At 39.5% G+C, this 24995-nt stretch overlaps 1 protein-coding gene across 1 annotated transcript in view; it reads left to right on the top strand.

Moving 5' to 3' along the window:
- Positions 1–14598, top strand: part of LOC118419293 (coiled-coil domain-containing protein 138-like) — an 88084-nt gene extending 73486 nt beyond the window's left edge. Inside the window, exon 18 of the mRNA XM_035825639.1 lies at positions 14384–14598. The gene's annotated coding sequence lies outside the window, so the exon portion shown is untranslated. The remainder of the gene's footprint in view (positions 1–14383) is intronic.
- The last annotated feature ends 10397 nt before the right edge of the window (positions 14599–24995 follow it).

Here is a 24995-nt window from a genome sequence, read left to right as displayed (position 1 = left end):
TGGGTCAGTCAAATAGGCTATATTAAGTTAAGTTGACACTCATCTGAGGTACTTGTCAGGCCAGAAAAACTTGTCTCCATTATTCTTGCTGCAAGATAAAACTGTCTCTAATGGTTTATGCTTTACACTTGCCAAACAAAGGTGACTTCTGGTGGTGGGATGCATGGTGCTGAACAGCTTGTTGTCTCTAATCCCTTAGTTCCAAACGACGTCCCAGTTTTGTTATCAAACAAATGCTCCGTGATTAATGACCAAACAACGCATCTTCCTCTCCCGCAGTGTACTTGACTTCTGTCCCGCTGTAAAATCTTTACGCCCAGGCAGTGAGAGAAAAGAACTCCCCTGACAGAGATGCTGAATCGAAGGGCAGGCGGGCGGGTGGATAACTGTGTGCTGTTTCTTTGGTTGATGGATGATTGCAGTTTTTGGCAGGCGTTCCATTTGTCATGATGATATATTAGGTGTATTGAATTCTCCACATGTATCTCTGTATTGAGCAAGAGGGAAAAGGGGGTCAGTGGCGCTGTACGTTTGCTCACTGTTACTGAAATGTTCTGTAGATTACAGATGGGTATCATTGTTATTGGGTTATTGGGTGGGCCGACTACTCACTCTTTGCAGCCAGGGGCTGAATTGCGAGGAACTTACAATGGGCGGGGCTAAATCGCAAGGGTCTGGAGCAAGCTGCCATTCGGCGCCACTCAGGTGACCTCAATACGACTGTCGCAAGTGTCTGGAGCGAGCTGTCTGGACTGTCGCAAGTGTCTGGAGCCACTCAGGTGACCTCAATACGACAGCAATTGCCCCAGGTGCGGCCAAGGTACTGTAGGTTTTGGACCACTCACACCGCACCATCGCACGTGTGGCGGGTTCTTTAACGTGCCTGGGGTATGGCTCTCCCCAGACACAGGACCTCCATTTAACGTCCTATCTGAGGGACGGCCCCTATAGCCGAAGCTAGGTACTCATTTTTACCTGAGTAAAGTGAGGAAAGTCGTGTAAAGTGCCTTTCCCAAGGACACAAGACCGGTGACACGCAGCTGGATTCGAACCCACAACCTCTTGGTCACGGGCCGAACACAATACCACTGTGCTATGCAGTCCCACTTCAGACTAACTGATTGGCTGCAAAAAATTGTTGGGCTCTTGATTGTGCAAATTACAAAAAGTTTCATTGAGCATCAAAACAAACTTACTAGTAGTTAAAACACGAAAAAACATGTAACATTATTAAATAGTGAACTGATCACACAGCTGCATATCCAGAGTAAGTGTCTGTCCATCGGTCGGTCCGTCCGTCTGTCTGTCTGTCTGTCAACTCAAGAAGGCCTGGGTGGATATTGTTGATACTTGGTAATTGTCATCTCCTTGACCTAAGGACAACTTGTTTGTCTGACCTTGGCACTGGTTTGGACATTCCAAAAGTTTCACTCCTTTATTTGTCAATGTCTTATTTGTTTTATCACAAAGTTCTTAAACATTTGGTTACGTTTGTTATGTGGCATCAACTGGCCAAGTGGCTTAGGCTAGAGAACTCAATATTGAGAGGTCACAGGCCCGGGGTCGATTCTTGGCATATCTGGCTGGACGTTGTGTCGTTGGGAAAGGCACTTTACAAGACTTTCCTTTCTGTGTAAAATGGGTGCCTGACTTTGGTAGCCCAGTATCCAGCCATATTATAGCTCCCGAGTCTCTTCTATCCTCTCTGCAAATACAGGGAGAGGACATAAGAGACTCGGGAGCCATAACATGGCTGGATACCAAGCTATGACTTCAGTTGGGGAAGTAAAGGTGATGTAAGGAGAGGTATGGGCTCCGCCTTCTAATACAGTGACCTAACTAGACCTGGTGGATTAACTGCCCCTACGGCCTCCAAAAGGATTTCAGACTACCTTAAAGTTTACTGTTTTCACCTTTACCTTTATGTTCGTTAATCTTAACTAATACTAAAATTACACAATCATGTGTGGTACCCTCTCCTTTCCTGAGGCAAAGTTGAGCCAAAGTTTTAAACGGATGACCATTTAGATGTATATGTCTTCCGAGATGGTCCATTTTTAAGTCCCAGATTTCTTTCCAAATGTCCCCCAACCCCATTTGGTCCCCGCCCAAAGGCCTCTGTCATCATTTGCAGGATTAAGGGAAGAACAATAATTCAATTCTGCATCTCCGGAATATAAATTATACACGGCCCCAAATGGAAATCAATAGACAAAACTGGTGTCAACTGCTCGAACTGCCAAATGTAAAAATTCACCCCCACACCGTGGGACGGTAAATTTGTCGGTCGGTGGCATATTTATCTGTGGCAGCTGCTATAAGTGTTGGGGGAGTTTATTCTGGCCTTTGTAAGAGAGCCTGGATTGGATCTGAATGGACAGTTACATGGAACACATTTTTTTTTTTCACATTTCGTCTTGTTTGTACTAATTTGAGGCCATGCCAGTTTATCTTCATGGATATTTCTTAGCAGAAAGTTTTCCAAGCAGTCCAGATACACACAGGAGGCAAGGAGGAGTACTTGAATCTAACTGACTGTGTTTCTAATGTCAAAGATTGTGACAAATCATTTTATAGATGCCCAGATTCAGATGTTTGTTAAATCTTCCGTCAAAATTCACCAAATGACCTTCAGTTCTGCTGAAAGATAACTATAAGACATTGAGATGTTTTTGGATTTTCTAAATGACTCTCAGATGGCATTTGAAACTGATGGCAGACTTTATATGTGTAATAATTCAGATTCAGTCTCACCATCCTTACATGGAACACATTTCACATTTCTCAAGTCTTGCTTGTAGCAGCACTGAAAAAAAAGTTGCGCATACATCTGTAACAGATGCTTAGGTGTGGTGCCCATCTCCATTTCTGTAGCCCTTGGGCCACACACTTGTAAAGCCAGGGGACTAGTCCACTGGTAGTGATGTGTGTTCAACTCCCATACTCTTCCTCATTAGTGCTTATAGTGCTAAGAAGAGAAAGCATCAGGGTTAGAATGGCTGGATACGATTCTCGCTGCTACTTTTAGTCGATGTAGGTGGCGATGCAGCAGGGAGAATGCCGTCCCAGCCATAACCCTGATGATGGTGTCTGACAGACACCGAAATGTTGGAAGTATGTATCCCTGGTTGTGCCTAAAGAACCTTACTATATCCCCTCAATACAGTTCTGTACAAAAAAATGTTATTGATACTATTGTCAAAGGGAGCAGACCAACCACTAGAAAACAGATCTGTACAATAGTCAAAATAGTCTACAGCAGCAATTGTTTGGCTGTGACCACATGGTAATCAAAAGATTCACCCCCAAAAAAACTCTGAATGACAAAATCAATATTAGGCATATTTCAGTCAAAGAGACAAGGTTCCAAATGATTGCACAGAATTGTTAGAAGATTGGAAATCGAGACGTATCGGAAATGATTAGACCAATCCGAAGGCTTTCTCTATCCACAGATATTTGTACGGAGGAAATGGCACACTGTAAAAGATGTAATTTGTCCATTTCATGTCGTAAAATTGATCTGACCTACTTTCCTCCAAACTGGCCATATGGATTATTCTCATGTTGCCAATTTCGGGTATTGGGTTGACACTGTTGCCGGGTTGTTAGACCTTGGTTGATAGAGGGTGAAGACAAGCAATGATTTTGAAAACAAGGCAATCAGAGACGGCAGACTTCACCCCCTGACCCACAATGCTTGTGACCCTTCCAGTCAGTCAGAATTTAAGAAAGTAGCTCTGAGGATTTTAAAGGTAATGCTACATGTGTCTATATATAGAGGTCACTCTAGGGACTTTTTATGTACTTGTATCTTGTGTCCAAGTTGAGCTCACATTTGATAACTGTGTGGACATCAAAAGATTTTGAAGCCGATGTGCAGCCAGGCGATACAGCCACTGTATACATGCTGTCACTGTATTCGGAGTGGTAAAAGAATATCTAGGTTTCATATTGCAAACAGAGATATGTAAATACAATGTCATGTACACTTATTACCCCAAACTGTGCTTTGATACTCTCCACTCTTCATTTATCACTTCCAGGCAGTAAGTCTATTATATTCCTCTCGCAATGATAACGTTTCATGCAGTGAGTGAAGTTAAGACTTATGAATTGAAAACTTTGGAGCTCAGCCAGAACTTAAATGGAAACAATTATAATTGTCTTGTGCTGATGTTTCTCTTTAACAAAAACAACATCCACTTATCACTTGTCACTGGGAATAACTATAAGTTGTGTGGCATGTCACTTTGGAATTACATTAAATGTTACATCTGTATCTATAAGGATATCAAATGGTTAATTCTTAGTTTTGACATTTCAAATTCAAGACAAATACCTCAGTCAGTCTATTTGTATCCCTACTTTGTGCAGTCTTATGAAAACATTCTTTTCTTGCTACAGTGTACAATAGATACTAAAATAGGCTATAAATGACTTAGTCTAGTTCACTGACTTTGATAATTTGAATGTTTCAAGTTCTCCTTATGTGAAAATTTCCACATTACACAAAAGAATTGAAACTGAGGTAGGCAATTCTCGCGACCTGTCAGGATGGGAGATTTTGAAAAATGGAGCTGATCGTGCCATTGGCTGCCCATGTGGCCGCTCCGGTTAACGTTCGGGGAGGTTTTCATTCCGCCTGGAGAATTTATGTTCTCGGCACGTTGACATTATCAGTGCCCAGTTATATCCTGGGACGTTTTGGTTTCGCTTGCCGGATTCATGTCGCAGATTCGTTGACATTTCCACTTGGGTTGAGCAGAAGTCACCGAATGAGTTTCCCGGCGGGCGATGGAGGATTATCGGAATGTTTCTCTGACAAGGGGACCATCAAGAACTAAACGTGTGTAACGTTGAGCAAAATCTCTGTATCTGTCAAAGGATTTCATGTTCATTTATAGAAAAAGAAGATTATGACATCTGAAGATAAGGAATTAAAGTCATAAATGATTGTAAGATAATCGGAATGTTACTCTGACAAGGGGACCATCAAGAACTAAACTTGTGTAACGTCAAGCAAAATCTCTGTATCTGTCAAAGGATTTCGTTTTCATTTGTAGAAAAAAGAGGACCAAATTGTGACATCTGAAATGATAAGGAATTAAAGTCATAAATGATTGTAAGCTAATCGGAATGTTACTCTGACAAGAACTAAATGTGTGTAACGTCGAGCAAAATCTCTCTATCTGTCAAAGGATTTCGTGTTCATTTAATATACACAAAAAGAGGACCAAATTGTGACATCTGATGCCTTCAATCAGGGACAATATTACCGAGAAATGGTACCAAGAAATTACCAAGAAATGTTACCTTGACAGAGGAACCATAAAGAACTAGATGTAGAGCAACTGTCAAAAGATTTGCTGTGCATTCTTTGCAATTGGGGGACTAAAGTGACATTTCAAATGTAAAAGGAAGATTTGTCTTTAGGGAGATACTTTCTTTAACAATCGAAGATTATCCAAAGAACCAAACATGGTGAGATTATCAAAATGTTTTCTTAACAAAAGAAATGATCTAAACTAGTAAAGGAGCAAAATTTGAAGAGCTGTATAGGACTTGCATTTTTGAATATTGAATTGGAAAGGGTTATATCAATTATATTCTGATGGTTTGATTTATGTATGCAAGAATTAAGGAGTGCAAATCAATATTTTCAATAAATAGATGGCATCTGGAATGATGATAGAAATGTATTGAGCAAATCTTTACTAGTATATACTGCATATAGAAAAAAAGATGTCTTTAAGAAATTACGACATACGTAGAGATGTCCTCTTGAGGAAAACATAATAATTACATTTCTAGCAATGAAACCAAAGTTCTCTTACGTTAATGAACCCTTGTTTTACGACAGGCCTGTCATCTCTTACCATCAACAGCAGCGTTTATGTAAGAGCTTTCCGATGTTTCATTTTCCCGACGCAGATTTATTCATTTGACGTGATGACATTTTTCGGTCAGATGTATATGGGATCACCAGTCCGAGTAATGCCCCGAAATTGGTTTCGCGCAGCGGAACCTTTAAAGTTTGAAAGAGAGATACATAATGTCCGCGTCAGCTTTATTACCCGGTGTGGCATTTTCCTGACACGCCCGATCATGCCCCAATAAAGGGGAAGATACACTGAATATTGGGTCATTTTTCCTCCGCACCTTTTTATTGATATATCTCGTAATGGCCTAACAGCCATGAATGCCAATTGATTTTATTTTTCTTCGGAGCCCGGAGTGGAAAATTCCCGGGACCTGGCGCTGATGGATTTTACGGAGTTATTGCCATGAAGGTTACAAGATTTCCCCTTGTTCTGTGCTCACTTGGTTTCCTGTGAAGGACACGCGAGGCGGACGATATTAGGGGCACAACTTCAGTGACTCCCGCTGTGCTCAAAATTGAACAGTTTGTCCCTTAGAGTGAATGGCAGAGCCAAAATGATTACAAAATTTCCATTTGTGTTACTGCACAGAAGTACATGCATATCGTACGTTGAGGCCAGAACAGTTTAATCAACTGTTTCTTGCAAAAGTACAAATGTCAATATTTGGGGCACAACTTCAGGTGACTCCTGCTGTGCTCAAAATTGAACAGTTTGTCCCTTGTGAGTGAATGGCAGAAGAAAATGATTTCCATATTTCTATCCGTACAGTTGCTGCACAAAAGTAGATAGAGGCTACCCCAGCTTAATCAATTGTTTCTTGAAAAGTACAAATTTTTCGGGAGATATTAGGGGCACAACTTCTGGTGACTCCCACTGTGCTCAAAATTGAACAGTTTGTCCCTGGAAGTGAATGGCAGAGCAAAATGATTCACATTCTTCTGTCCTTGCCATTGCTGCATAGAAGTAGATCAGGCCTCACCAGTTTAATTTATTGTTTCTTGAATTGATGAACCCTCTTACTTGATTTGAAAAAAAGGGGGTCAAGAATATAGTAAGGGCACAACTTCTTGTTTGTCTTTCAGAGTCAATGGCACAGCAAAATGTTTTACATTTTTGCATCCATGCAGGATGCACAAAAATTATAAGTTTGAGGCCACACCAAGTTGAATCAATTGTTTCTTGAAGAAAAAATCAGGTGCACAACTGCTTGTGTGCCCTGTTGTGCACAGAATTGAAGGGTTTGTTCCTTGAAATGATTTCCATATTTTCATCTGTACAGTTGCTGCACAAATGTAGGTTGAGTTCACGACAGTTCAGTTTCTTGAACCTGCTAGTGGCAGAATTGAAGAGGTTGTCCCTTAAAGTGGCAAAATGATTTTAAAAATTCCATCCATGCTGCTGCTGTACAAATGTCATGAGCAGAGTCATTAAGCTTTGTTTTTTTTAGTTAGATTTAAGCATATCTTTAAAGAATCCAAGAACCAACACATCAAATTGGTGTGGCCTTAGATATACTATATGAAACAAACTATTAATAGATTATTGCCTCCTTTTTGCAAAATGGTCCGTATCAACAGGATTGTGTTCTACTTTAATCATTTTCTGCTGATGGCAGTAAAGATTTATTTATCTCATTCTTCATCATCCTCTTTTGCCTTTTCCATCAATATCATAATGGCTGCCTGACGAAATTTATCTTTTTTATGTAGGTCATAATGATTATCTGTGTAAAACGAGTTCAGATAGATTTCTGTTGCAATCTCTCTCTGCGCATAAAAGGACATATGGATCTTGGAGATATAGCAAGGAACGATCGCTTAGGTCAAAGACATTCAATACGTCTTGGTGCTTTGACTTTTTCTAAAAGGTTTGCAGAGAACAGGGTGGAACTGAGGGGTAATAGTAACCACTTTGACGTGGTTCGGTCAACAAATCATCTTCAAGACAATGGCTGGTTTGTTGAGGAAGAATATACCTGTAGTCTTGATTGGACTTACCTTAGATGTTTTGAAATTTTGAAAAAATTTGTAATAATATCATTTGATATTGTTTAATTGACAGCTGAGTTGATTAGAATAGGCAAAGTCGCAAAATAGTACACATGTTATGTAATGGTAATTTCATAATTCTGCCCAATATGTTAAGACTCTCACATCTAATAAAACCTGTACTATTGAGGAACTCTCAAGATTGTCTTGAACAGTTTGATATCTGTACTTGTATCAAATTGTTCTGCCAATTCAATCTAGTGACGCTGAGTGATGGATGTCACTCAAAATGTCTGGAAATAAATTCTGTTTTTTATCCAGGATGGATGTCACTCAAAATGTCTGGAAATAAATTCTGTTTTTTATCCAGTTGTAGAGATTGAATTGTATTTGAATATTAGAGTTTAAATTTCATATTAATTAGGTATATCCACTGCTTTTTTTATAGTTGCATACTAGTGATACATTTTCTCTTGTATTTTGCCACATCACTTTTAGCTTTCCATGAGCATGTATAAGAGACAAACGATGACCTATGATGCATCCCACATGTGCCGTCAGCAAGAACAGGACTAAGTTTCATATTAGGTTTATCAACTCCTTTTTTTTATATTTCCATACCAGTGATACATGTACATTTTCTCCTGCATTTGTCCTCATACTTTTAGCTTTCCAAGACGCAAACGATGACCTATGATGCATCCCACATGTGCCGTCAGGCATAACAGGACTAAATAAGTAATCTTAATGTGAAGCCATAAGGTGAAGAAATATGGTCGCACCACTTCACTTACCCGGGGAAACTCTGACCCCCTTTCCCCCCAGATACGTAATGTATGATCCCCCGACGCTGGCGACATAAGAGGCGTATTGATCATAAAGATTATCACGGTGGATAAAGGATGATCAGTCATAAGGAATAAAAGTAATTTGTCATTTTCCCGTTTGATGGATTTGAAGCAGTTCTCGGCGAGGAATGTCAATGTTTAGTTTCAATGCCTGGGTGAACGACCGGATTTCGGGCAACTATGGACTCACAGTTTATTGATAGAGTAGTGTATGAAGGTATATCTTATATAAGAATTGTTTCTTTTAGCTATTACAAAATTATTAGATTGAAGAGGTTGATCAGTCATGTATGAGTAAGTTAATAGAATATTCGTCAATCAGTGACTCTTTAAAAATGTGTAAGACACATACGTACCTCAAAAGTACATGTCCTATGTCACTGATTGGTGACTATACTATTAAAATGGTTAGGAATTTTGCTTGTTTACAGATCTCAATATCAGGCAAAATGTTACTGGTACAAGAACCCAGTTATAGGGTAGACTTGTTGAGTGTTCAATGTGCATAAAAGAGGTCACAAGTTCAAATCCTGACCGGGTCACACCACAAAAGACTTGAAAAATGGTCCATTACTGCTTTTTCTACTTACCACTTATGAGAAAGGTGTGGTACTAGTTAAACACAAGTGGCCCAAGGGTTGTAGAATTGGTGACGGGAGCCACCTTACATGTATCTGCCAAATGCCCTGGGAGGGATTTCAATTTCTTCTTTTTTTTACTATGTCAGGCACAGCATAGTACCCACCACTGTTGTCAATAGATGTAGTTACTGCTGAATAGCTAGTTCAGCACCAAGGACAGGCACTGTAGACATGTTAGATTCCTACAATACACAGCTCTAGTATGTGTCTCAAAAGGAGTGGGAAAGATTTCAACTTTTCTTTGCTACATCAGGCACATTTGAGAACCCAGCACTGTTGTCAATAGAAGCAGTTACTGCTGGATAGCTAGTTCAGCACCAAGGACAGGAATTGTACTTACACCTACAATTGTAATGAGTAGGGGTTTGGTAAGGCCACAGGTCCAGGTGTTGTGAAAGTGATTTTTCTTCAAATGTTTGGTTTGCTTTAACCCACCCCACTCTAGACTAGTGACTCAAAAATGCAACAACAATTGTGATATTTTCAGCTTCCACTCCCAGTTTTTTTTCCAAATGGGATACTACAGAAGTGATTACTGCCAGACCTACATGTAAATATCAGGTATCACATTGAAGAATCCACCACTTTTGTCAATTGGATGAGCAATTACTGCTAAGTCGCTATTTCAGTACCAAGGATAGACACATATTCCTGAAAGCACCTGTCGTAGACTTGTCATGAAAAGGAGTTTCAGGAAAGTCACAGTTCCAGTATGTATAAGTAGATCACTTGTGGTGTGAAAGTGGCTGTTATCCTAATGCTTAGTTTGCCTCAGCCTAACTAACTCTCAACCTAGTGACTTGGCAAAGTAACAACATTGGTGACATTTTCAGCTTCCAAAATACTCCATGTGGAACAGTACAGAGTCAACCTTCCACGAAATGTTCAGGCACTAAATACAAGCACTGGGTATCAGATATCACCCTGTGAAGACTCACATTGAAGAACCCACAACTTTTCTAAATAGAAGAGGTGGTTATCACCGTGTAGCAATATCAACACCAAGGACAGGCACTGTGTATTTGTTAGCTTAAACCCACAATCACAATCAGAAGAAATTGTTCCAGCTGCATGTGTCATTGAATCACTTCTGGTGTGAAAGTCACTGTTTTCCAGGTGCTTGGTTCTCCTTAAAGCCCAACCAAGCATAGACCCCAGCAATGCGGGGACTTGATGACATTTTCAGCATCTAAAAGGTCTCTCATTTGGAACAGTACCAAATCTGTTATCTCTGAAATGTGTTTGCATGGCTGCAGGCACAGAACTGAACCAGATGCAAGCATTTGTAGAAATTACAAACTCATTAGCTCTACTTCCGAAGAAGGGTACTAGGGGGCCTTGGATTGTAAAACTTATTCCCAAACCCCGAGGCACTACGTATAACGTTAACCCCAAAATCATGACATTTCTGGCGCCTCAAAACTCTCTGAATCGGAACATTGGAATGGTGTCGGGTCAATTGTCCTTAAAATTTACATATGCGACTGCAGGGATGTAGCTGAACCTAGAATTGCAAAGTCAACCGTTTTTATTTCCCAGGAAAGTCGATAGTGACACCTTGCAATTTTTATTAGCTATCTGTTACAGCCAAACAATCATAATGACAGTACCCTAAAGCTCTTTCATATGGAACGTTGAGTCACCTGCCCTTGAAATGTGCCTTTGTAACTGTCATGACATTGCCAAACTAATCATCTGTGTATGTAGTATTACAGAATTTGGCAAAATGGTAGTTTTTTCCTAAAATAGGCAGCGAAATCTAGCAGTCCTTTCTGGGATATGAACCTATCTAAAATACAAATATTACCATGTATCAAAACAGTATATATTGAGTCAATTGTCCCAGAAATGTGCATTTGTGTTTGGTTGCCAGCATAGCCAGTGCTAAATCAGTAACAGCATTTGAAAAAGTCTAAAATGCGTACAAATCATTGAAAATCATGGAGGTGGAAATGTTGATTATTCCTTAAAACAACTGTCAACAACCCCAAATATAACCATATTTCTTGCACCTCAAAACAACTTGTGCATTGAGTCAATTGTCCTCAAAACTAAAAGCTTATGTGACTACCAAAACAGCTTGTGCTCAATCAGATAACAGCATTTGTAGAAATCACAACAAAAAAACTACTGCACCAAAAAAAGCCCAAAATATTGATGCCCACAATACCACCATATTTTCGACACCCCCAAAATAGTATCCATTGAGTCAATTGTCCTTGAAACGTCCATGCGTGTGTGACTACCAGTATAGCTAGCGCTCAATCAGATAGTAGCATCTGCAGAAGTCACAAAAATCTTGCCAACAAATGCAACTACAGTACTAAATAAAGCCTAAAATATTGATTCCCCTAATGCCACCATATTTTTTGCTCCCCCAAAACAGCATCCATTGAGTCAATTGTCCTTGAAATATACATGCTTGTGTGACTACCAGCATAGCTTTGTAGTGCTCAATCAGATAGTAGCATTTGTAGAAATCACAAAAAAAACTACTGTAAGATAAGTAAGCCCAAAGAAAGCCTCAAATATTGATTCCCCAAATACCACCATATTTTTGGCACCCCAAAACAGCATCCATTGAGTCAATTGTCCTTGAAACGTTCATGCGTGTGTGCAACTGCCAGCAAAGTTAGAACCAAATCAGATAACAGCATTTTTGTACAAATCACAAAAAAACTACTGCTCAAAAGAAAGCCCAAAATATTGATTCCCCGAATACCACCATATTTTTTCCACCTTCAAAACTGTATCCATTGAGTCAATTGTCCTTGAAACGTACAATCTTGTGCGACTACAAGCATAGCTAGCGCTCAATCAGATCTGTAGAAGTCACTAAAATCTTACCAACAAATGCAACTACAGTACTAAAAAAGCCCAAAATATTGATTCCCCAAATACCACCATATTTTTTGCACCCCGAAAACAGCATCCATTGAGTCAATTGTCCTTGAAACGTTCATGCGTGTGTGGCTGCCATAACCGAACCAGATAGCAGCGTGTGTAGTAATTCGGTTCTTATAATCCCCCTTCTTCATGCGGCCGTGTCAGTCACATCTCCCTGCATCCATCACTGATTCCCCTCGACAGGAAGAGATTTATGGAGACAAATGGATTCATGCAGCCAAATATTTTACTCTCATCTTGCATTCTGACCTCTCTGACAGCGCTATCCATTTTGTTTCTCCCCGTAATTAATGCCTGCATGTTTCCTATAAGCCATTAAGATAATGTGCAACATTAAGGATTTTCGAGATGAATTAAAAAGGAGGGCAATAGGAGATTACCGCCCCAGATGTATCTTTTTGTGTTCGGCCAGGTGTGTTTGGAGATGATGAGACTCCTTTCACCCGTATTTCTGGTTCTAATGTAGCGTATTAGATTTACACGTTCGCAAGCGGTCCGTGCCGGTAAGCATATCAGGGGCGCACAAAAGTCTCTTTATTTGTAAAGCAATAAACTGAGTCGTCCTTTTCTTGGTTGACCCTCGCCTGCCCTCATTTCTTGCAGGCGGGCGGAATGTTAAAAACCTTCAAGACAGATTCATCATTCTCGGATATCGCGTTCGAACTGGAAAAGGCAAAATTACACCGGTCAGTTTCCATAAGCTAGGGCAACCAACAAAAGAAAAAACATCATGTAATGCCAGTTCACCTTTATCCATAGGGTAACCTATATTCGTTGATTTAAAAAGGTTGGTATTTGGAGATTTCAGGCCAACGACGTGGGTTTCAAATGACAACAATTTCAAGACATTGCAATGTGAAACTACCTTTCATCGACTTAACGATCCCCAGATACCCTATTTTTATATACAATGGATATAGGTTACCCCACGGATAAAGGTGAACTAGCGTTATACCTTCTTTTGAGTACTTAGAAAACATACAAAATGTCAAGTGAAAAGGCAAACACAAAAGGATAAAAATAACATATGTCTGCTTGCAGATTAGCAAAATGATGAAAGAAAACAGGCAAAGCTAAGAACAATGATCCAATCATTTTTAGACCAGCCTGTACTAAACAGATGATCATGTTATGTCTCAATATGGCAATAATGGAGAAAAAGTACTCCAATGATCTTACAAAATAAATAAGACTTTAAAAAGCATCTGACACGCGCATGTCTCCTTCTAGATAACTAAGAACATGAAAGAACACAGGCACGGTTAAGGATGAAGATGTAAACAAGTTGAAATAAGCCTGAATGAAACAGGACTGAGCCAAACCCTTAGGGCTTTAAAAAGAGAGGGAATTATTGCTTCTCTGCTTGATAACTTGATTGGTATGTCACTGGTCTGAAAGCTGTCTGTGAGAGAAAGATATTCCCCACCCTGGGGCGGTAGCCTCATTCTGCTGACTGCTGTATCGTATGGAGAAAACATGGTTTCCTGCGATTTCAGCAAATCAATCTACCTGCCGGTTCCAGCGGGCCGCCTTCTGCCAAGAACTCAGTTTGATCTCTAGGCTCATAAAATGGGAGGATATCTCCCGGCGTGCTGCTTAGATACACACCTGTACGCACGCAAATCTACCAGATTGTTCGGCTTTATCTCCCGTTTTTATTACAGTGTGTGTTCAGAGGAATTATTGCAGATAAAGGCGTAGTGAGCAGATTGCACCTGTTTGGTATATTGTGTGTATCAAAGCCTTTGTCCTGCTCCAAGACGATACCAGAGCCATCAAACACAACGTAAAGCTTCCACCGTGCCTCTTGACTTAAATAGATTTGGCTCAAGTGCGCGTGGAAGCGTTCCCGAGGAACGTAAAAACCGTGCCGCGAGGGGACAGTTTAGCTTTGGAAATGAAAATCCCACGTTTATCGCCAGCGGCACTCCGGGGAACGCGGGGTAAGCAGATTTGCGCGTCCACGCCGTCGCGTCCATCCATCATCCCGGGCTTAATTGGAAGAAAAAAGTGGTAATTCTGGAACTAATGTAGCGGATAAATGCGCCCCAATGTCCTGCATCGGTCCTGGCTGCCCCATTCGTCATAATTCCGCTGCTATCTGTCTTTCGCAGATCGGGCCCGGGTTGGAGATCTTCACAGGGATTAATGCCTCCGGTAAGCTCCAGACTCCACGGACCAATAATCTTCCCCGTGTGGAAAATGCAAGGTGGAACATTACTTTGCTTAGTATCAAGAGTTTACTTTTAGATCAGTTGGAGAGCATGGTTACAAAGGATGGAAGTGTTAAATGATTAAATTTGTGGATAATTTCTCTAATTGTAGTTAAGAGTTGCCTGCGTGGAAAATACAAGGTGGAACTTTACTTTGCATCAAGAGTTTACTTTTAAATCAGTTGGGCGTCAGCAATTATACACAGGCATGTTTACAAAGAATTAATGCCGTTTGTAAGCTGTAGACTCCTCAGCCCAATAATTTTGCTGTGTGGAAAAAAAATTGTACAAGGTGGCACGTTACTTTGCTTTGCATCAAGAGTTTACTTCCGAATCAGTTGGAGAGCAACAGGCATTTTTTTTAAATTTGTGTAATTGAAATGCATTTTTCTCATACAATTACAGAATGTATAGAATGAAAGATAAAGAATTAATTCTGTCAATTGTTGACGCCTTGACGGTTTGGATTACATTACATTATATTACTTTGCTTTTTAAAAAACAGTTTTATGTCAGCAACAGGCATGTTTACAAAGGATGGAACAATAAAGTCATTAGATTTGTGGATAATTTCTCTAATTGATTTTCTCAAATTTGTGTCATTGAATCATCCGCATTATTGTTATTATACAATCACTAAATGTGTAGAATGAAATTATAAGAAAGGAATTCTGTTAATTGTTGAGGGTTTGGATTTGAAGCTGCAGGTTTTAGCTGAATTGTACGGAATAGTACACAGTCACAATGAGATAATAGGGATTGTAAGACTATATGCTGACATTAGCTGAAGTTTAAACACAGTATAACTTTTTTTTATCTGTACAATCAATATCTTACAGATCTACACACCTATAAATAAATGTATGTGTCTGGTGTCTTTTACAGAAAGAACCAGTAGTAAAACAGGTAACAAACTGTGTTGTGAGATATTGAGTGAAATTTATGCCACCATCAGCTATTTTGTATAGGCTATGTAAAAAGATTTGTTGGTCTACCAATTTAACTGGGTGTGTCATTGGCTGCTTTATCTTGCATTGGTGGAGGACAGTCAGGCCACTCTAATTCAGTTTATTGTTCTTGCATCTTGAAATAAAATTACTGGAAGATTTTGTTTGCTTGTATGCTGTACTTACAACTAGCATGGGTATCATCCACTTCTGCTAAACGTCTGGGGAACTGTGCATTCAAATCTTTTTCTGGTGACGTCAGTTAATGAGCGAATTAAGGAATGGGTTTTAGAGCACTCGTTCGATAACAACAGGCCCTCCCAGAAGCGGACAGAGGGCATTTCGGGTGTTCGAACGCCTGTTCAAAAAAGCGCTTCAGCCCATTTCTTCATTCGCTCATATGTAGGGACATATCAGCACTTTTGTCCCAAATTTGGACGATTCCAGACATTAGAGATGTCAAGGTTCCCAGACGGAATAGTAGAGAAGCAACTGTAACGCTGGTTCACCTTTATCGGGGGGTAACCTATATTCATTGCCTGTAAGAAAAAATGTATTTAGGGATATTAAGTCGACAGACAGTGGTTTCAAATCGAAACATTTTGAAAATATTGCAAATTTGAAACCACTGTCAGCAGACTTAATACTCATAAATGTGCTGTTTTTAAAGACAACGGATAAAGGTCACCCCACGGATAAAGGTGAATGAGCGTTATATAGTGTATAATAAATGGTAAAGCGAACTATCCTGATGGTACCCAGGCTAACATTCAACTGTCTGAGAACCAAAAAACTACATTATTGTGGCCTTGGCCATGAACGTAATCTGGACAATCAGCTTTCAATTATCTGATCTGGTGACAGATGTCAGTGCAGTAAGCTGCAGTAATGTGGGGCTGGGTATTCACAGGCTTACCTATGGAGGACACGTTTGGGACAACACTCTCCGTCTTTAACTTTTAATGTCCCTCCAAGGGAATTATGTAAGTCTTGCTTCTGGCAGCAGGAATCTATTACTAGGTTTGCTGATTTTCAGCATCAGTAATCCTGAGGTATATACATTTCAGATGTTTATGTGTTCAAGACAATCTTTAGAAGGTGTCTATGACGATGATTCTGTTCTAGACAAAATTTATATAGAAGGTGACAATGATTTTTTTATGTGGCGGTATTAAACACAGATCAAATAGGATTAAATTATATTAATCAGATCACAAATCTTTAAAACACTATTTGGACGTGATTGGAATCATTATGACTCCAGTTTTTTGTTTGTTTGCATGATTGTCTATTCACAAAGGACTGAAATTTGCCAGTTAGTCAATTTTTTATCAAGGTCATAAAGGAGGAGATAAGGATCGGACAAAATATAACAAAGATACAGACAACATATTTGAAATCCTAATAAATCCAAAAACATATACTCCTATGATACATAATTGAAGGTTAGACATTCAGGTAATAAGATTCTAAATTAATTTGTAAGATTTTGCAAGAACTACTCAGTGCCGTGAATAACTGATATCTTGTTGCTTAAGTAACCATTATCTTGTGTATATAGTCCTATTTGTAGCTTAGTGTTAAACACTTTAAAAACTGAAAACTTGTTTTCCCAAAGTATAATAACATTGCCCTGAAGTTCATTTCGCCAGGTATATTACTGGATAAGAAGGGGATTTCTAGTGATCAAATTTCAGGCTGTATGCACAAAGGCAGGTCTGTGCTGTACAAGTTAACGAACAAGGAATTACCGGCGGAGGGAATCGAAACTTGTGTCGACATGTTTTGCCTCCCCGATCCTCCTGTTACACCGGGCTGGGCAGGCAAATGAGGTGATTTCTTGCCCGTACGGCGAAATTAAGGACTGTGTATGGATGGGAGCATTTCTCCCCTGGTCTCCATATGAAGGGAGGATTAACGGGATCAGGCGACTGTAAAAGCACTCGGCGAAAATCAATTTTTGCACCAATTCTCATTTGTATTTAGTTCAGATGGAGTGACCTCGGTAATTCTGCATGCCGCCGCGGGCATTGTTGATTTGGAATCGGAGTGTCAAACGCAGAAAAGGGGCGACCTCTTCCCCCTTCCGTGTGAGTGGGGATCGCGGTGGAACCCGAGTTTGTATGCTAATGACACCAGATAGAAGTCATTTGAAAGACGAGGCAGCCAAAGAAACAGTCGGTAGGGTTTTTCCCGGTCAGAACGAGAGAGAAAACGTACTTACTCCTCAGAGCACAGACCTGAAGCAATCAAAACTTAAATCCGTCGTAAATTGAAGGAATATCAGATGAAAGGCAACTGGAGAGGAGCATTTTCGGCGAGCCATTTTCTTAAGTGCCCGCTATTAAAGCAACATACATGCTCGAAAATAGGCCATTTTTCATGTATTGAATAACGCCGTCGTTCTAAAAGCTTGGGGTGATCCAGTTTTGTAAATGGAACTGGGGTCATCAACGACATGACCTGACAGAAAAAACATTTACTTCAAGCCGTTTGTTGAATGGATCTGAGACAGGAACATTCTTCAAAACATCGCGCCGGGACAGATTAGGGGCTTGTTTACAAATGACCTCCAGATACTGGTCCTAGTTCTTCTCATTTCCTCTTTTCCTCCACAAGAACAAATGTGACCTGTATTGGTCCGCCCGTATGAGAGTCTAGACATCAGGAATTTGCAACTGCAATTTTACCATGTAGCAATAGCCATATGCAGGTGGTGTTTCAAACCCACTTAGATACAGGTGTACTTCAAACCCAATATATTTAACAGTATACAGTGTAAAATCAGTTGCTTTAGCTTCTCACTTCACCTAAGTCTCATTCATTTCCGCATACGATGCATATCTTACTAGAGTGTTCATTTATCTATTTTGTGTATTATCTATTGCTATTTTATTTCAATTTCCATATCTCGTTTTCTGGACATGCTTTAGTCGTAATATTTTGGTAATAGGTAGCTCTTGCTTTGTACATGAATGTTCTCTGGAAATCTGTGTGTGAATGTTTGGATCGTATGGATCAGCTCTTTGCTGACATTATGGTAATTAAACAAGTGATGATCCAGTTGCTCTTTGACTCTGTTATCAGGTAAACTCCAGTGTGTTCCATCATCATTCAGTACTCTCAAACACACACACAGACACCAGGAGTGGAGACTTTGATGCTGTGTAGGGTCTGCTTTGGTCAACTGACTCTCCAAACCAACCGGTAAATACCAAAACAAAGCCTTTGCCTCTGTTTATTGCCAGTGTCCTCACCCGGGTACCTTACACACACTGTTCAGATGGTGGAAGACATGATGTTTGATTATATTGATGGTGACTTTGTAATGTTGTCCTTTCCATGTCTGTTAAGCAGTGATCTAAACTGTTAAGGAGTGGTTCTGGTCCTAATGTGACAGGTACATGTACATTGTAGAAGGATAACAGTTGTGTTTTCGCAGTTCTTTTTTTAACACAATAGCTTTGATGGTATGAATTATCAACATGTTTGGAAATGGTCATTAATAGATAAAAAAATATTGTTTTTTGTTTGTTTGTTTGTATTTTAAAGTTCTATGCTGAAAATTTTGCAATATGAGAATCCTATGGTTTCCAAAGTCTAAATATATAACAATGTTCAATAGGTCTCTTGATGTCCCTCTGGCTGTTTTCTATCCGTCTAACATTTGTAAAATAATTTGTAGACTAAGAGTGGTGGTTCATTTGTATGTGATGCTTATTGTAACAGATTTATACAATTCAGGAAGGGACAGCTGTTTCCTGCACATTTAAGTTTCCTTTTTGTGAAATAAATAACCAGTAGAAGTGATAATTTATTTTTTAGCAGTTACATATTAAACTAACAAAATGATTTTCATTGCACGTTACCTTTCTACCTCTAAAGTTATGAAAGAGTAATGCAACATAAGATCTATTCCCGGTCGTAAATGTTTTGTCCCTGCCTGATTTATTCTCTTTGTCTCCCGTATCAGAGGCACCCTTGTGAAACACTGGGTCACCTCATAGTTCAAGCCAATTTCATTGACTATCCCAATATATTATGTCTCCCACATCAAACACCAATAGAACATAACCACGATAAGAAGTATTTGCTCTGCCGGCCTAAGTGATGACTTCTAGTGCAGTGTAAATATGTGTTAGTACCGAGTGGGTCCCATACTAATTTCTGAATGGGAGGAAGGCAAATAAATGTTGCGGTACAGTTGGATTTAATGACTGAGTCAATATGAAGATACTATCTAGAAAGTATTTGTGGTTTTTCTGTTCATTAGTTTGCCCCAAGGGAGTGAAATATTGTTTTTGCCTTGTCTGTCTGTCTGCTTGTTTGTCTGTCTGTATTTATGTGATTTCCAATATACCAAATTGACCAATGCAACATTGTGTGTCCTCATTGGTTTATTACCATTGTCAAGAAAGTTATGTTTTAGGTACTGTCTGTCTGTCTGTGTGTGCATGTATAATAACTTCCAGAACTTGGATGTATCTTTATGATATTTGGTATGTGGATGGCAATAAAACGAAGGTCAAGTTCAATGATAGGCCTAACAGCTTTTTACAGTACTGCAGCAGAACTTCCCGGTATTATACGTTGCTTTGAAGAGTACTGGATGGGTCACAAAGGAGTATGGATAATGGGTTGAAGTCTGCCATCTCTGATTGCCCTGTTTTATTCTAGTACTACCCCGAGCTCGCTGGAGTGAGTGAGTGACTACCCCTTGAAAACTGTGCCATACATATTAGTTAACGTATACATGACGATATATGTATAGACTTAGATACATTTGTACCAAGACATTTGTATTTGCTTTTACGCATTTAAGACTGTAGATTGAATATCTTAATATGATTTAGTACCTGTACTTTTGTTATTGTATATTCCTGCATTAATGTAGGAGGAGAGAATATGTCAAACTTGGTATCGCAAAACAGTGTTCTTTTCTTATGTGATTTGTGATGGGGATGCTCATCATCACCTTCAGTTGGCCTAAGAAGTAGTCAGACAATAAAGATCATTTGAGACTCTCCCCAACTTTCCCCAAACACCAGTGAGCTGGCAAAATTACATCTGCCACAGCAGGAGTGCTTTAATTGCAACATAAGAAACCCTTTTATGTTTCAAATGACCTGCTAAATCTGATACATTCTGACTTTTATCCACCGTATTATGGAGTGTGCAAATGTAATGGCCGAGCATTACTGCCAGTTACACAGTTTTAATCTCAAAGTTATGGTGGCTGATTTTAATTAGATAGCTCCCCGCACACATTACTCCTTCCAGCGCTGCTTTACGGGGAAGAAATTCCCGGGAACGCTCCATCGTCTAATTGCAGATCTTCGGGATCGGTTATCTTTATGTTGTTGCAATCATACTGGAACCCATTACGAGAATAAAAGGGAGAGTAGTCGCGGGGTAATGATCTATTCTTCCATCCACAGGTGTGACAATGACGCCTTTATTCAAGGTGTTGCTATCTGTGCGGCCCACCTGTCACGGAGAGCGCGCTGTGGGGATGTCAGAGTACCTGGGCAGCTTGTCAGGTGGTGGAATGGCTAACAAAGGGGCAGGGGTTGCAGGGCTCGAAATACCACCTGCATATGCAGGTTAGTGCAGGTAAAATTTGAGCTGTGCAGGACCTGGTATTTGGTGTCTACCTGCACCTAACCTGCACTGGTCCATGCACTGGGTTTTATACATACATGTAAATGTCCTATAATGTAGGTGTGTATAATATTGTTATCTGTTACCACCTATAAGGCATAAAAGAAAAAAAAGCAATGCTTCCTGAACAATTTTAGTATAATCCATACGTCCTAAATTCAGAGTGGTGCAGGTAGACTTTGTCTGGTGCAGGTAATTTACCAGTGCAGGTATGCAGAAATAAGTATTTCGAGCCCTGAATGGCAAACAAAGGGGCAGGGGTTGTTTTAAAGGAGGGAAACCAGAGCAGAGTGGTGTACAACAAATCAGCAGGAGGGGCCAGACATTTACTGGCTGCTTAATGCACTTTGCTGTCAGGGTGATATACGGCAGTCTGGGCGGATAGCTTTAAAGGGGGAGGTAATTTGTACCAGTCATTAAACGTTGTAGATTGGATTACGCAAAATAAATAGAGAAATGGGCGCTGATGATAATTCTTGCCCAGGGATGCAAAGAGGTCAGGCGGAGTTCAATAGGGAGATTGTTTTTTTGTTTGGGAGGCGTGTTAAGTGTAGAATTTGTTTAGCATGGTATCCAGCCATAATATAGCTGCCGAGTCTCTTCTCTCCTCTTCGCAAGAGAAGAGACTCTGGAGCTGTTTTACGGCTGGATACCATGCTAGAATTTGTTACCAGTGGGAACTGTTAAGAGTTGCGAAGCTCATTTGTTTTAAAGGAACGATGGTTATGGTACTGTAGAAATCATCGAATCATTTTGTAGATGGTCCCACTGTATGTCTTTTTGTTGAGTTCAATAGGAGGATTGTTTTTTGTTTGGAAGGTGTGCAAAGTGTAGATTTTGTTACCAGTGGGAACTGTTAAGAGTTGTAAAAGGGATTTGTTTTTGAGGAACAACGTTACTATAGATATCTTATTTTGTGGACTGTATGTAATAGTGCCAACTGTTTGTCTTTTCATTTTCTGTTTGTAAATACAGTCAATACTGTCCAAGAAGACCACTTAGGGGACTGATAAAAATCTGGTCCATGTGGACAGGTGGTCACTATAGACAGGATTCTTAATGCTTTTGTAACTGGTAAAAATTATCTAAAAGGGACCAACAAAAAGTGGTCCATATGTAGAGGTGGTCACTTGTGCAGGTCTGACTGTATCCTGGTATTCTGTTTGTAAAACATGGGAAAGGCGTAACGAAATCTGGATACCCGACGCAGATACTTATCAAAACTTGGCAGATCGTTTTCTATCATAGAGGCCAGTTAAATACATAATTGTAAAGGTTACAGGTTGTGGAAAGGAGATCTGTTTGAAACGATGGGGGAACAGAAGTGCTTTTATTCCTTAAACTATCAGCATCGCATCTGTTTCCTTAATGGAGAGATTGTTACAGTACAGCATTACCAAGCAATGGGAACAAAACTGATGGGACAGGAACAATGGCACCATGGAGAGAAAGCCTTTCACTGTATAAACTGTTACCTGCAACTGTATATCTTGAATTGGTTTTTGTTTCACTGATTGGAAGATTGTTTTCTAACATGTATGTCTGCAAAGTACGTGATTGCAGACAGTTAGCAGTTACAGATTTTGAAAGAGATCTGTGATAATGACACTATGTGACACAAAAGTGCTTTTTTTAAACTATCAGCATTGCATCTGTCAGTCTTTGTTTCCCTATTAAATGGAGAGATTGTTTCTCTTCTTTGAGTGTATGTTAGCAATACAACAATTTTTGTTCCTTAAGTGCATGTAACAGTACAGCATTACCAAGCAATGGGAACACAACTGATGGGACAGGGACAATGGCACCATGGAGAGAAAGCCTTTCACTGTATAAACTGTTACCTGCAACTGTATATCTTGAATTGGTACAAATTGGTTTTTGTTTTGTTGATTGGGAGATTGTTTTCTATCCTATAGCTTTTTAAAGTACATGATTGCAGAGGTAACAGATTTTGAAAGAGATCTGTTGTAAGGACACATTGTGACACAAAAGTGCTTTTTTTAAACCATCAGCGTTGCATCTGTCGGCCTTTGTTTCCCTAATGGAAAGGTACCATTGAGAGAAAGCCATTTAGTTTTACTGTATAGACTGTTACCTGCAACTGTATATCTTGAATTGGTTTTTATTTCTTTGATTGGGAGGTTGTTTTTCATCATATGGCTCTTTAAATCTGTTGTAGAGATCTGTTGTAAAGACACATTGTGAAACAAAAGTGCTTTTTTTTAAACTATCAGCATTGCATCTGTCGGCCTTTGTTTCCCCAAATGGAAAGGTACTATGGAGAGAAAGCCTTTTCGTTTAACTGTATAAACTGTTACCTGCAACTGTATATCTTGACATGGTTTTTGTTTCGTTGATTGCTCCCGAGATTGTTTTTTATCCTCTAGCTCTTTAAAGTACTTAGCAGTACAGCATTACCATGCAATGGGAACAAAATTGATAAGGACAAGAGAAGGCTTTTACTGTATAGACTGTTACCTGCAACTGTATATCTTGAATTGGTTTTCGTTTCCCTGATTTGGAGATTGTTTTCTATTGTATACCTCTGTAGAGTACATGATTGCAGAGATTGTGAAAGAGATCTGTTTGTTCATGTTACGAACAATGGTGCCACAGAAGTGCTTTAATTGTGTAGACTATCAGTGTCACCACGCTGATATAAAAGCTCCTTGGTGTCACTAAACTACTCCGTGTCACGTCTGTATATCTTTGTTTCACTAATGGAGAGACTTTCTGCTCTCTGAGTGCTAAGTGTTAAACACAAACTCTGCTGTCCAGGACTATAACTGGGCCAATAATGTTGGGCAGGCCGCTATAACTAAGCAAGATTTAATCAGGCTATCTGAGTACATGTTTTTACAGAACAGGACAACTGATAGGAACTCAATTGTTGTATCAAAGGAACACTGGCACCATAGATAGAAAATTTTTTATTGTGTAGATTGTCAGACAATTGTGTACAATATCTTAAACGACTATTTGTTTCCTTAATAGGTAGATTGTTTTCTGTTCTTTGTATGCATTGATTATAGAATTACTACAGGGAACACTTGCATTGCTGTGTGTGAAGGAACAATGGCATGATAATCATAGAAATGCCTTTGTTGTATAGATGCTAACTGCACATGTATTTATATCTTGATATCTGTTTGATCTTTTGATTATTGTACAAATGTATTCTGCCACTTTGTTCTCTATTCTAGGCTGAATTTCCAATGCGGGTACATTGTGGAATTGATAAACAATGGTGCCATAGAAATCCTTTTCTTGTTAACATTTGTTTGAACCTGTAGATATGTTGATTGTAAATGTAATACAGAAAAGGACAAAATATATCTAAAAGCAGATACCAGGTGGAGTTCAAATTCTAACGAAGAACTGTTCACATTAAGTCTAATTTGTAGTTTTTCAATTGCAAAGATTTTTTGTAGGTATATGGTCTTTTGAGACTGATTTTATGCAATTGCTGGTTTTGTTGTTCTGATATATAATGTACATGTAAGTTATGATATTACTGATTGTTTCTGTTTGTTTGTTTCAGTCCTGTCTCTTGGAGAATAAATGAGATTTTCACAACTGCTTGGAGATGGAAAGTTGATTGTCTTCGACCAAATCATCGACCAACACAGATACAGAAACAGAAACCAGTCCTCCAGCCACACATGCTGACATAAACTGGTATGAAGAGAGAATCAATATCAGTGTGTGTCAGAAGGCTGGTTCATTGCATCCACATGTGTACATGGACTGTAAACTTTTATGTGAGTGCTGTCCCTGTACTGGGAACAGACTGATAATCATAGACCTCTCTGTTACTCCAACGTCCTTGGTTACTCCAAGTCTTAAGCTCTTCGGTTACTCCATTTGTATCCACCAGTTTGCATGTATAGATGTAAAAGTTTGTT

Source organism: Branchiostoma floridae, chromosome 7 (assembly GCF_000003815.2).
Source record: "Branchiostoma floridae strain S238N-H82 chromosome 7, Bfl_VNyyK, whole genome shotgun sequence".
Lineage (NCBI taxonomy): Eukaryota > Metazoa > Chordata > Leptocardii > Amphioxiformes > Branchiostomatidae > Branchiostoma > Branchiostoma floridae.
The sequence above is the reverse complement of the archived record's forward strand: the minus strand, read 5'-3'. Positions and strand labels throughout refer to the sequence as shown.